Consider the following 15,538-nt stretch of genomic DNA (forward strand, 5'->3'; position numbering starts at 1 on the left):
GGATAGGAGGGTGGCAGCACATACCAGGACGGGAGACCATATGCCGATAAAAATGCTCGCCACCTGGGTGTAGAATAGGTTCATAGCTAGTGTATAATATAACGCTCTTAGCATCATTCTGTCCGAATCCTTTATAGACTGTGCATATGCGACGCACCTGCGCAGTCTGGCTCCAGACATAGTGGCACACCCCCCCACAAGATCACAGTAGACATTCCCCCCAGGAGATCGCGGTATGCGTAAGCACTGAATGCATACCGCGATCTCCGGCACAACACCTTACCGATTCGGTGTTGCCGCGGGGTCTTGCATCTGACGGTGATGACAGGAGAGGGCAGGTTGTTGGGCCGGAATCGGCGCATGCGCAGTCTGCGCTTTCTGGCGCCATTTTGTAGAAGACACACTGCAGTGTGTCTTCAGCAAAATGGCGCCAGAAAGAGAGGAATGTGCAGGCGCCAATTCCGACCCAACAACCCGCCCTCTCCTGTCATCACTGCACAAAAGATTACCGATCGGGTATTCACCGTGAAGTCAGTAGAGGGCGGGTTGTGGCACCATGCATACCAGGATAGGGGGGTTAGAGGACCATGCATACCAGGATTGGGGGGAGAGGTGGCCATGCATTCCAGGATGAGGAATGGGGTGCCATGCATACCAGGATTGGGGGGGTGAGGGGACCATATATACCAGAATAGGGATGAGAGGGCCATGCATACCAGGATTGGGAGATGAGGGTTACCATGCATACCAAGATACGGGGGTGAGGGGACCATGTATACAAGGATTGGGGATGAGGGGACTATGCATACCATGATTGGGGGGGTGAGGTGACCATGCATACCAGGATTGGGGGTGAGGTGACCACGCATACCAGGATTGGGGGTGAGGTGACCATGCATACCAGGATTGGGGGATGAGGGGTACCATGCATACCAGGATTGTGGATGAGAGGACCATGTATACCAGAATTGGGGGATGAGGGGTACCATGCATACCAGGATTGGGGATGAGAGGACCATGCACGCCAGTAATGGGAGATGAGGGGTACCATGCATACCAGGATTGGGGATGAGAGGACCATGCATACCAGGAATGGGAGATGAGGGGTACCATGCATACCAGGATAGGGGGGTGAGGGGTACCATGCATACCAGAATTGGTAGGTAAGGGGTGCCATGTATACAAGGATTGGGGATGAGGGGACCATACATCCTACGATAGGGATGAGGGGGGACTATGCATACCAGGATTGGGGGGTGAGAGGACCATGCATACCATGATTGGGGGGGTGAGTTGACCATGCATACCAGGATTGGGAGTGAGGGGTACCATGCATACCAGGGTTGGGGGGTGAGGGGACCACGCATACCAGGATTGGGGGATGAGAGGACCATGCATACCAGGATTGGGGGGGTGAGTTGACCATGCATACCAGGATTGGGGGATGAGGGGTACCATGCATACCAGGATTGGGGATGAGAGGACCATGCATACCAGAATTGGTAGGTAAGGGGTGCCATTTATGGTGCAGATATCAGAGTTACTCTCTAAGAACCTGGAACATGTCTCCAAGGATTTACTTATAAGGGTATGTGCACATGTTGCGGATTGCTGTGTGGAATTTTCTGTGCGGAATCTGCATCTCTTGGCAGAATCCGCAGGTCTAAATCCGTGAGGTTTTTATGCAGATTTATTGTGGATTTTGTGCGGATTTTGCCTGCGTTTTTACACCTGCGGATTCCTATAATGGAATGGGTGTAAAAACGCTGCGGAATCTGCACAAAGTATTGACATGCTGCGGAAAATAAATTGCTGCGTTTCCGCAGCATGTGCACAGCGTTTTTTTCCCCATAGAATAGCATTGTACTGTAAATCACTTGTGGATCCGCAGCAAATCCGCAACGTGTGCACATAGCCTTAGAATAATCGGTGCCGGCAGATGTCACAGCACTGACTAATGTAGAACACATGGACAAATATCAGATATTAGAGGATAACACAAATCAGCAATATGGACAGGAGTGAGGGCCTGATCCCAGGAGCTTACACTCTGAGAAAATGGCTAAAAAGCCTTTACTAGACCCCTGTACAGCTGTATAATGAGGCCCAGGCTTTATAGTTAAGAGACTGGAGTGATAAAAATGGGGAAAGGAGCACTTTTTGCAAGAAGAGCCGCTTTTTGAGCCAAAAAGAGCCGACTCTTTTTGGTGAGCGGAGCCGAGTGAGCCAGATCACCAAAAAGAGCCAGACTGCCCATCACTACAGCGCGCCCCCTGCTCCTTTTAAGCTTGCCCCGCCCCCGCCCCCTGTTTCCCTGACAACTTCAGTCAAGTCTCTCCCCTTATTGTCCTCCCAGTATCGTTCCCTCAGGAACCCTGATGGCGGTCCCCTGGGTACCTGTCCTTTCACTGTCTGGGAGTCCTCCTCCCCACACATGCATACCAGGAAGGGGATGAGGGGGCCATACATACCAAGATAGGGATGAGGAGTAATGCATACCAGAATAGGGATGAGGGGGCCATGCACACCAGGATAGGGATGAGGAGCCATGCATACCAGGATGGGGGTGACGAGCCATGCATTCTAGGATGGGGATGAGGGGGCAATGCATACCAGGATGGGGATGAGGGTACAATGCATACCAGGATGGGGATGAGGGTACAATGCATACCAGGATGGGGATGAGGGAGCCATGCATACAAGGATAGGGATGAGGAGACAATGCATACCAGGCTTATGCTCGAGTCAATACATTTTCCCAGTTTTTTGTGGTAAAATTAGGTGCCTCGGCTTATACTCGGGTCGGCTTATAGTATATACGGTAACTAGTTTTGCACAAAAAGAAGTATGGTTGCATCTCAGCATATTAAACATTGACAAATCTCCCGGCCCTGATGGCATTCATTCATGGATACTGAGGAAATTAAGCTTAGTAATTGACAGACCGCTGTATCTTATACTCTAAGACTCTCTTGTTACAAGGTTGGTGCAACTAGATTGGAGGATGGCTGACGTGGTAGCGATATTTAAGCAAGTTAAGAAGTTGGATCCAGGCAACTACCATCCGGGAAGTCTGACATCAGTAGTGTGCAAAGATTTTGAGGGCATTATAAGAGGTGACCTGCAGAAACATGTTGTAGATAATAATATAATAACTGACAACCAGCATGGATTCATGAAGGATACGCCGTGTCTAACCAACATGTTGGGTTTCTGTGAGGAGGTAAGTGCAAATCTGGATGTTGGAAATGCAGCTAATTTGATTTATCTGGACTTTGCAAGGGCATTTGACACTGTACCACGTAACAGCCTTATACTGAAGCTCCAGAGGCAGGGACTGAGGGAAACTATATACAGATGGGCAAGGAATTGGCTAAAAGACAGGCAACAAAGAGTTGTCATAAATCATAAATGGTACGTTCTCTAAATGGGATATAGTCAGCAGTGGGGACCACAGGGATCTGTGCTAGGAACGATTCTTTCTAACCTATTTATTAATGACCTTGTGGATGGGATTGAGAGTAAAGTGTCAGTCTTTGCTGACCACACCAAACTATTTAGGATATTAAAAACTGAGTTTAACCATACAATATTATAGAACGATCTGGAGAAGATGTCTGAATGGGCAAACACTTGGCTAATGAGATTTAATGTAGATAAATGTAGAGTAATGCACCTAGGACAGAGTAATCCTATTGCTGCATACATATTAAATGGGAGTATACCCGGACTACAGAACAGGAGAAGTACTCAATGTCAGGCAGCAGCCACAAGAGCAGAAAAGATTTTAGGGTGTATAAAAAGAGAGATAAAATTCTACGATCCCAACATATTGGCCACATCTAGAATATGGAATCCAGTTTTGGGCTCCACATTTTAAAAAAGATATTCAGAAATTAGAGTCAGTTCAAAGGTGGGTAACTAGGTTATTACAAGGGATGGAAGGCTTTTCATATAATGAGATTGGAAATGTTGGGCTTGTTTAGCTGAGAAAAAAGATGTCTTAGAGGAGATCTCATTTACATGTTTATATATACAGTACGTGTGGTCAATACAAAGGACCGGCACATGACTTATTCCTTCCAAGGACCATACTAAGGACCAGGGGGCACTCATTACAGGTGGAAGAAAGGCGATTTCGACAGCTACAGTGGGTATGGAAAGTATTCAGACCCCTTTAAATTTTTCACTCTTTGTTTCGTAATATCCATTTGGTAAATTCAAAAAAGTTAATTTTTTTTCATTAATGTACACTCTGCACCCCATCTTGACTGAAAAAAATAGAAATGTAGAATTTTTTGCAAATATATTAAAAAAGAAAAAATGAAATATCACATGGTCATAAGTATTCAGACCTTTTGCTCAGACACTCATATTTAAGTCACATGCTGTCCATTTCCTTGTGATCCTCCTTGAGATGGTTCCTCTCCTTCATTGGAGTCCAGCTGTCTTTACTTAAACTGATAGGACTTGATCTGTAAAGGCACACACCTATCTATATAAGACCTCACAGCTCACAATGCATGTCAGACCAAATGAGAATCATGAGGTCAAAGGAACTGGCCAAGGACCTCAGAGACAGAATTGTGGCAAGGCACACATCTGGCCAAGGTTAAAAAATAATTTCTGCAGTACGCAAGGTTCCTAAGAGCACTGTGGCCACCATAATCCTTAAATGGAAGAAGTTTGGGACCAACAGAAGTCTTCCTAAACCTGGCCGTCCAGCCAAACTGAGCAATTGTGGGTGAAGAGCCTTGGTGAGAGAGGTAAAGAAGAACCCCAAGATCACTGTGGCTGAGCTCCACAGATGCAGTAGGGAGATGGGAGAAAGTTCCACAAAGTCAACTATCACTGCAGCCTTCCACCAATCGGGCCTTTATGGCAGAGTGGCCCAATGGAAGCCTCTCCTCAGTGCCAGACATATGAAAGCCTGCATAGTTTGCTAAAAAACACATGAAGGACTCCCAGACTATGAGAAATAAGATTCTCTGGTCTGATGAGATAAAGATAGAACTTTTTGGTGATAATTCTAAGCAGTATGTGTGGAGAAAACTTGGCACTGCTCATCACCTGCCCAATAAAATCCCAACAGTGAAACATGGAGGTGGTAGCATCATGCTATGGGGGTGTTTTTCAGCTGCAGGGACAGGATGACTGGTTACAATTGAAGGAAACATGAATGCGGCCAGGTACAGAGATATCCTGGATGAAAACCTCTTCCAGAGTGCTCTGGACCTCAGACTTGGCCGAAGGTTCACCTTCCAACAAGACAATGACCCTAAGCACACAGCTAAAATAACAAAACTCTAACCATTCTTGACTGGCCCAACCAGAGCCCTGACCTAAACCCAACTAAGCTTCTCTGAAGAGACCTGAAAATGGCTGTCCGCCAGCGTTCACCATCCAGCCTGATGGAACTGGAGAGGATCTGCAAGGAAGAATGGCAGAGGATCCCCAAATCCCGTGTGAAAAACTTGTTGCATCATTCTCAAGAAGACTCATGGTTGTACTAGCTGAAAAGGGTGCTTATACTCAATACTGAGCAAAGGATCTGAATACTTATGTGATATTTCAGTTTTTGTTTTAGTAAATTTGCAAACATTTCTACATTTCTGTTTTTTTTCAGTGAAGATGGGGTGCAGAGTGTACATTAATGAGAAAAAAATTTAACTTTTTTTGAATTTACCAAATGGTTGCAATGAAACAAAGAGTGAAAAATGTAAAGGGGTCTGAATACTTTCTGTACCCACTGTAAATAGGAAAGGGTTCTTTACAGTTAGAGCAGTCAGAAAGTGGAATGCCCGACCACAAGAGGTAGTAATGGCAGACACTATGACAGCTTTTTAAAAAGGGCTGGATGATTTCCTGAATACATATAACATTGTGGGTTTTAGCTAAATTAGGCTGGTTTCACATTTGCGTTTTTTTGCGCTGGAAAAAAACGCATACGTGCGCATGCGTTTTTCCCCTATATTTAACATGGGTGCGCATACCTGCGCGCTGGTAAGCGCACGTATGCGATTTTCATGCGCTGCGTTTTTTTGGGGTGTGCGTTTGTATTTTCCAGACGCAGCATGTTGCATTTTTTGGCCCTGCAAAAAAGCGCATGCGCACGTATGCGCACGTTTTGCGCTAAAAATGGCCATTATAGCCTATGGATGCGCATACGTGCGCACTGGCATGCTCATGTATGCGTTTTTTTGCACATGCGTTTTTTTTGTTAACCATGGAATTTAGGGGTTTGGGTTAGAGTTAGGGTTAGTTAAGGGGGTTTAGGGTCAGGGTTAGGGTTGGGGTTTGGGTCAGGGTTAGGGTTAAGTATGGTTTGGTTAAGGGTTAGGGTCAGGGTTAGGGTTAGGGTCAGGGTTTGGGTTAAGTATGGTTTGGTTAAGGGTTAGGGTCAGGGTTAGGGTTAAGTATGGTTTGGTTAAGGGTTAGGGTCAGGGTTAGGGTCAGGGTTTGGGTTAAGTATGGTTTGGTTAAGGGATAGGGTCAGGGTTAGGGTTAGGGTTGGGGTTTGGGTCAGGGTTAGGGTTAAGTATGGTTTGGTTAAGGGTTAGGGTCAGGGTTAGGGTTAGGGTCAGGGTTTGGGTTAAGTATGGTTTGGTTAAGGGTTAGGGTTAGGGTTAGGGTTAAGGTTAGTTAGGGTTTGGGTTAGGGTTAAGTATGGTTTGGTTAAGGGTTAGGGTCAGGGTTAGGGTCAGGGTTAGGGTTAAGTATGGTTTGGTTAAGGGTTAGGGTCAGGGTTAGGGTTAGGGTTAAGGTTAGTTAGGGTTTGGGTTAGGGTTAAGTATGGTTTGGTTAAGGGTTAGGGTCAGGGTTAGGGTTTGGGTCAGGGTTAGGGTTAGGGTTAGGGTTAGGGTTAGTTAGGGTTTAGGGTTTGGGTTAGGGTTAAGTATGGTTTGGTTAAGGGTTAGGGTCAGGGTTAGGGTTAGGGTCAGGGTTAGGGTTAGGGTCAGGGTTAGGGTTAGTAAAGTCATGGTTTGGGTTAGTGTGAGGGGCCACCTAATGTTGGAAAAAAACGCAAACGCGGTAAAAACGCACTAAAAACGCATACAAACGCATAAAAACGCTGCGTTTTTTTCATGCATGCTCATAAAAATGCTTGAAAAAAACGCAGCAGTTGTATGCTTTTGTATGCGTTTTTTCAATGCGTTTTTTTGCGGGAAAAACGCGCTGCAAAAAAAAGCAAGTGTGAAACTAGCCTTAGTGACAAAATGTACAATTTGTGGAGAAAGGATGAACTTGATGGACCTAGGTCTGTTTTCAACCTATGCAACTATGTAACTATATGGAGGCTATGTGAGGCTTACAGTGTATATATGGAGGCTATGTGAGGATTACAGTATATACATGCAGGCTATGTGGGGCTCACAGTGTATATATGGGGGTTATGTGGGGTTCATACTTTATATATGAAGGGTATGTGGGGCTTACACTGTTTATTGGAGGCTATTTGGGGGGCTAATACTGTATATAGGGAGGCTATATTGGGGCACATGTTGTATATAATAGGCTATGTGAATCACATGCTGTATATAAGAGGCTATGTAGAACACATGCTGTATATAAGAGGCTATGTAGGGCACACGCTGTATATGGAGGCTATGTGGGGCACATGCTATGTATATGGAGGCTATGTTGCGACACATACTGTATTTAAAGGGCTGTGTGTGGGCTCCTATGATATATAGTGGTTGTATGTATGGTATATAGGGGGATGTCAGCATACTTAATTCTGCTCAATATTAAGTGATGCAATTAATATTGATATTAAATATTATAATTAATATGTTACTATTAATATTTAACAGAATTAATTATTTCAGCCTATTGTCATGGTCTGTCATGCAGCTCCTTGGGAAAATTAATTGCCCACCCCTGGTCTAGAAAGATATTTTTTGAGTCTGGTGCTATGGGCTAAAAATACTCTTCTTAATATGCATTTTAAGGCCTCCCATTTGATGGGATTAGCTGTGGGCTCTTCAGCATGATCAGTTAAAAAAAAAATGAGATGATTTAATGAACCTCTGCAAAATAATTAGGCTGTGTGCCCACGTTGCGTTTTTTTAAGCGTTTTTGCCGCTTTTTTCAGCAGCGGAAACGCTTAAAACACGCTAACAAAATGCATCCCATGCAATCCTATGGGATTCCGCAGTTGTACCCATTTTACCGCAGCGGAATCACATGGCGGTAAAATCCGCAGCATGTTCATTATTTCTGCGGAATCACAGCGATTCTGCCGCCATAGGATTGCATTGAAACGCTCACTTTACGCATGTGGCTATGCCCACCACCGTAAAGTGAGCGCTTCATGTGCGGATGGTACCCAGGGTCTGGAAGAGAGGAGACTCTCCTCCATGTACTGGGTACCATATACCTGTAAAAAATAGAACTAAAATAAAAAATCGGGATATACTCATCTTCTGTCGGCCCCCGGAGCTCTCCCGTCTGTCCGCCACGCTGCCGGCATCATCCGTTCCCAGGGATGCATTGCGCGAATCACCCCAGATGATGTCACGGTCGCTTCACCGCTACGTCATCTGAGGTGATTCTCGCAATGCATCCCTGGGAACGGAGCTTGCTGGCAGCGTCGCTGAGGGCCGGGGGCTGACAGAAGGTGAGTATATTCCTATTTTTTATTTTTATTATTATTTTTTACATTCTATCTTTTACTATTGATTCTGCATAGGCAGCATCATTATAAAAAGGTGGTCACACTTGTTAAGCACTATGCTTGACAAGTGTGACGAACCTATCAATCACCTTTCAAAGCGATGCTTCAAATCGCTTGGAAAGCGCAAGCATTCCGCAAGCTAAAAACGCTTGCAAAACGCTTGTGTTTTGTGGGAAAACGCATGCGAATTCCGCATGCCTTTTACCCGCGGCAGAGACTTGCGGAAATGCTGCGGACATTTCCGCAGCATTTCTGCAACGTGGCCACTTAGCCTTCATCTTTTAAGAGGTTGTCATTTTCATGTGTACCGCTCTGTTCTCCTCTTCCAGGTCCCCAGCACTCCTTACACCGAAGTATGTTCTGACAGAGGAAAACATCAATGGAGCAACACAGGTTTCTATCTAAAAGGTCATGTAAAATTAAGGAATGGACCAGTCTAGAATAGCTATTATGAGCTAATGAGTGGTAGCTGTAGTCACTGACTCCTCGATGAAGCACACTACACGGATGTACCAATGTGAGAGGTAATAAATCCTTTTAGAATTTCTGTAGTGCTGAGAAAGAGACAAGACTTCAGGACTTACCTGAAGAGTGATCAACAGTGGCGTCAAGGGTGAGATGGAAGTCGCCTTCGAAAATAATGCCAGAACCATTGCAAAATGAGCCAGTGCCTGAAGGAGGCCAGAATCAGAGTTTAATTGCCCCTGGTTAGGGAAATACACGTTTGTCAAAGTATATATAGCATACTGTATATCATAGAAAAGAGATTTTGAGAAAAATGTAATGGCCCTCGGGATCCACAACAGTTTCAACTTTATTAGGTTGAAATGATTTATGGAAGGCTATGGAAACTCCACAAACTTTGCGGGAATGGTGTGGGGGTGTGGGCAATGATGCCATGTCAGATAATAATTGCTATTACTTCTGGTGGTAATAGCTGCTATGATCAATTAGTTTCCTCCTGAAACATCACGATCTTCATCTTTTTTTTTTTTTTTTTTTTTAGAAAAATGGTACAATATTTGGCTTCCTTCTCAGGTTTATTAAGGCCTCTTGCATTATATGTACATAAGGTCAGGTAACACATTAATCCAGGAGAAGAAAAAGAAAAAGGCAAGGTAGTAAAAATGTGTTAAGAATTACAACCAGATCTCATGAGAGAAACTTCTAATGACTGTTGTCGAATACAGCACATAGTGGACCCTATGTGGGGAAGCAAAGACGCAGTAGATGACAGGTGGTGAATTCTGCCCATCCCCACCATAATAAAATGGAACCTTTTGAGATACTGGATACATTGAAACAAATATAGTAGTATATACAGTAGTTACATAGTTATGTAGGTTGAAAAAAGACCTAGGTCCATCAAGTTCAACCTTTCGCCACCAATTGTGCATTTTGTCACTAATTTAACTACAACCTACAATGCTACGTGTGCTGAGGAAATCATCCAGCCATTTTTTAAAAACTGTTGCAGAGTCCGCCATTACTACCTCTTGTGGTCGGACATTCCACATTCTGAGTCTGACTGCTCTAACTGTAAAGAATCCTTTCCTATTTAGCTGCCAGAATCACCTTTCCCCCACCTGTAATGAGTATCCCCTAGTCCTCAGTACAGTCTTTTGAAGGAATAAGTCATGTGCCAGTGTTTAGTATTGGCCCCACATATATTTATACATGTAAATGAGATCTTTTCTCAGAGATGTCTTTTTTCTAAGCTAAACAAGCCCAATTTTTCCAACCTCTCTTCATATGAGAGGCCTTCCATCCCTTGTAATAATCTAGTTGAGTGTCTTTGAACTGATTCTAACTTCTGAATATCCTTTTTGAAATGTGGAGCCAAAAACTGGATAACAAATTCTAGTTGTGGCCTCACCAGTGATTTATAAAGGGGTAATAATACATTGGGATCGTGGGATTTTATCTCTGTTTTTATACATCCTAAAACCTTGTCTGCTTTTGAGGCTGCTGCTTGACATTGAGTACTGCTCCTCAGTAACGAGAATACCCAAGTCCTTCTCCTGTTCTGTAGTCCTGAGTACACTCCCTTTTAATGTATATGCAGCTATAGGATTACTCCGTCCTAGGTGCATTACTCTACATTTATCTACATTAAATCTCATTTGTCAAGTATTTGCCCATGCAGATCGTTTTGCAATATTGTAATGTCAAGGTCAGATTTTAATTTTTCTTCATAGTTTGGTGTGGTCAGCAAAGTCTGTCACTTTACTCTCAATCCCATCCACAACGTCATTAATAAAGAGGTTTAAAAGAATCTATTCTAGCACATATCCTTGTGGTCCCCACTGCAGATTATATCCCATTTAGAGAATGTACCATTTATGACAACTCTTTGTTTCCTGTCATTTAGCCAATTCCTTACCCATCTGCATGTAGTTCCTCCCAGTCCGCTTCTGTAGCTTAAGTATAAGGCTATTATGTGGAACTATATCAAATGCAAAATATATAAACAAATATGTGTGTATATACCGTATATACTCGTGTATAAGCTGAGTTTTTCTTCCCCTTTTTTGGGCTGAAAAAGACTCCCCTCGGCTTATACCTGTACATGAGTCACAGTTTCCACTTACTTCTTCACCGATGCAGGGTGGAGGTTCCCGGTGTCTCCGGATCTTCTGCGCGCTTCCCTGCAACCTCTTTCTGTGTCCCAGTGGCTGCTGACAGGGTTGGCGTTGGCAGTGGGACAAGTGCCGATGTCCTGAGCAGGCTGTGACACCGGCGTGCTATGGGGGCCAGGTACCGGTGTCACTGCTGGCTCAGGCCCCCAACACTTGCTATATTCACCTGTCCCCGTTCCACCGCCACTGTCTTCGGTGTCCTCTGGCTGTGACGTTCAGGTCAGAGGGCACAATGATGTGGTTAGTGCGTGCCCTCTGCCTGAACAGTCACTGAAGACACAACACACACGGCAGTGGAACGGGGACAGGTGAATATAGGAAGTGCCAGGGGCCTGAGCCAGCGGCGATACTGGCACCTGGCCCCCAATGACGAGAAGTGAGTATGTCATTTTTTTTTTAATTGCAGCACCATTATATATGAACAACTTATGGGGCCATCATTAACCTTTCATGCAGCACTATATGGGGCATATTATTCTATGGACCATCTTATGGGGCCATCATTAACCTTTTAAGCAGCATTATATGGGGCATATTTTTGTATGATGCATCTTATGGGGCCCATCATGAACTTTATGGAGCATTATATGGGGAGTATTTTGTATGGAGCATCTTATGAGGCCATCATAAACTGTATGGAGATTTAAAAACATTTAACCTACAGATGTCTCAATTAATTTTACTTTTATTGGTATCTGTTTTTATTTTTGAAATTTAGGTTTATACTCGAGTCAGTAAATTTTCCCAGTTTTTTTGTGACAAAATTAGGGGTCTCGGCTTATACTCGGGTCGGCTTATACTCACGGTATACAGTTATATGAAAAAGTGTTTGCCTCCTTCCTGATTTCCTATTCTTTTTCATGTTTGTCACACCTAAATGTTTCAGATCACCAAACAAATTTTAATATTGGACAAATATAACACAAGTAAACACAAAATGCAGTTTTTAAATGAAGGTCTTTTTCTTATTAAGGGAAAAAGAAATCCAAACCTACAGGGCCCTATGTGAAAAAGTGATTGCCCGCTAAAATTAATAACTGGTTGGGCCACCCTTATCAGCAACAACTGTAATCAAGTGTTGGTGACAACTGGCAATGAGTCTTACAACGCTCTGGAGGAATTTTGACCCACGTATCTTTGCAGAATTGTTGTAAGTCAGCCACATTGGAGGGTCTCGTGCATGAAACACCTTTTTCAGGTCATGCCACAGCATCTCAATCAGATTAAGGTCAGAACTTTGACTAAGCCACTCCAATGTCTTAATTTTGTTTTTCTTAAGCCATTCAGAAGTGGACTTTCTGGTCTGTTTTGCATCATTGTCCTGTTGCACGACCGAAGGGTGCTTTAGCTTGAGGTCATGAACAGATGGCCAGATATTCTCCTTCAGGATTTTTTGGAAGACATCAGAATTCATGGTTCCATGTACCACAGCAAGTCTTCCAGGTCCTGGAGCAGCAAAACAACCCCAGACCATCACACTACCACCACCATATTTTATTGTTGATATGATATTTCTTTTCTGAAATGCTGTGATGCTTTTACGCCAGATGTAATGGGACATACACCTTCCATTATTCTCCCCAAAGTCTTCGGGATCATCAGGATGATTTCTGGCAAAACTGAGTTGAGCCTTTATGTTCTTATTGCTCAGCAATAGTTTTCATCTTGGAACTCTGGCATGCAGGCCATTCTTGCCCAGTCTCTTTCTTATGGTGGAGTCATGAACACTGACTTTAACTGTGGCAAGTGAGGCCTGCAGGTCATTGGACATTGTTGTGGGGTCTTTTGTGACATCTTGGATGAGTCATCACTGCACACTTGGGGTAATTTTGGTCAACCGGCCACTCAGCTTCCCAAAGATGTGATAAACCACAGTTAATTTATGCTTTAAAGGGAGGGGGAGAATCATTTTTTCACACATGTATCTTCATTTAAAAATGCATTTTATGTTTACTTGTGTTATCTTTGTCAAATATTTAACTTTGTTTGTTGATCTGAAATACATTTCTAGATATACAGTTTGTGACAGGGTCACTGGCACAGTGTTTGAGGGGAGAAATGTGTCACAGCGCATAATGGCGTCAGTGATGTGAAACCAGTATATTTTCCTCCAGCACACTACATTTTGGGAGGGCTAAATTAAAGTTGCATACATGGGCATTTTTTTTATGTGGGCATCCAAAGAGTGGGTAGGAGGGTGCCCGCCATATCTCCACCTGCAGAGCCGACACCGGCAGGTGTACTGACAGAACGTGGGATAATGTCACAGTCAGGTGATCATCACATGATCTGGCTTAAATAACTTGACGTGAGAGTCAGTGTGTGTTGTGTCTTGGGAGAGGAGGAACTTCCACATGGCTCCAGAAGGAGCTGACGACTTTGGGTGTTACCTGCGAGTGAATATTGCAGGGAAAGGACTCTTTTTTACTTTATCTTTGTTTTGTTTTGCCATTAGGCCAGAAAGGCCACGTTTTACTTTATTCAACCCTGCTACAGTTTATTCTGTGCTTTAATAAATCAGCAGGTGATTTACCTCAAGAGGCATTCCTGAGTCTACTTTTGCAAGCAGTCAAGTGAGTTAACCCCTCACACGTGGTGTTTTGAATGCAGGCATCGGGGAATACGCATAGAGGCTGTGGACAAATGCTTTCTTGGGTAAAATCCTCATAAAATCCACCATCCAGTACGAGATGTCCAGCAGCATGGAGGAGCTTGTGAAGCATCTGATCCAGGCACAACAGCAACGCCAGCTCGCCAGTCAACAGCAGTATATGGAGCAACAGGAGACTATCAAACTGTTGATACAGCAGCTTCAACAACAAAAGCAGCAGCGACAGCAGCAGGAGGCGCTAATGCTGCAAATGGAGCTCCTCGCAGATGCAGTTCATAAGAGGCTGGCGGTCTCCTCCTCAACTCCAGGTGATGACTAGTACATCCGGAAAACAGTAAGACAAGTCAGGCAAAAAAAATCCCCGGGGGATGATGTGGAAGCCTTTCTGACTATTTTTGAGAAGGTGGCTAAATGGGAGAAACTTCCGCCAGAGCGGTGGGTGGAGGAGCTGGCACAATATTTGTTGGGAGAACCTCAAAAGGCATATCATGACTTAGACCTACAGGATGCCAAAGATTACACCAAATTGAAGACTGAAATCTTCGCAAGCGTAGGAGTAACGATGTCCGTTAGAGCTCAGAGAGTCCACCACTTAGGCGTATGCTGGCGACAAACTCGCTTGCTCGCAGATGTTCGACTTGTTGCACCTGGTCCAAAAGTGATTGCAGCCAGAGACTTCCACTACTGCCAAGATGGTCGAGTGGGTGGTGATGGACAGGTTCATCCACTCTCTTCCAGGCCAATACAGACCTGGGTTGCCCAAGGGAAAGCTTGAAAGGGTTAGCCTGGTTGGAGATACCAGGCTGTTGAGAAATCCCTTGGGAAACCAGTCATCGCCACTTACCCTGGGGTACCCAAAGGGGGGGCGGGCTCACCACACAGGGTGACTAGACCCACAAATAGGGGCATCCCTGTCCCGCTTAGGGGGTCCCTTAAGGCTGTTATTAAGAACGTGGTCTGTTGGTGATGTCTCATCATGGACACTTAACCGCCTGGTGTCATATGTCCCCTGAACCAATGGACTGCAGCCTAGGCAGACGCTGCTTCTATTATGCCCATCCAGCCTGCAGTGTGGACTGTCAACCTGGCTAGGGACTGCAGTTGTGTACCGTGTCCATCAATGGTGTAATGGTTCTTGGACTTTTGGACTCTGGCAGTCTAGTGACCCTAATCAGTGCTATACTGCCCCACCAGTTGATCCATAATAAGTTTGTGGGCATCCGCTGCATACATGGAGACCCCAAGGACTACCCTGTAGCCAGAGTGACCATGGGAACAGACTGTGGTACCAAGTTCCATGAGGTTGAGTTAGTAAAAAACTTAATACATCCTGTTATTCTGGGGTGGGATTTTTCTCTCTTTTAGAACTTATGGAAAAAGGGGGCTGCACAGACAAAAGGTCCCTCTGGAAGAGACTCCATCAAAAGTAAAGATTGAGGAGTTTCTCCTATGTGCCCTCGCTGGAGAGGAGGACGAGACGGTGACAGAAGAGACCATCTTCCCTGAGTTAGAAGTGTGTTGTGAGTTCATTTTGTGGTCTACCAGTCAGGCTCCCTCTGGTGGTAACAGGAAGTAGTGAGGCTGATTTAATCAGTAGAGATCTGCCACCTG

This window comes from Dendrobates tinctorius, unplaced genomic scaffold (assembly GCF_039654945.1).
Source record: "Dendrobates tinctorius isolate UK_male_01 unplaced genomic scaffold, ASM3965494v1 ptg000154l, whole genome shotgun sequence".
Classification (NCBI taxonomy): domain Eukaryota; kingdom Metazoa; phylum Chordata; class Amphibia; order Anura; family Dendrobatidae; genus Dendrobates; species Dendrobates tinctorius.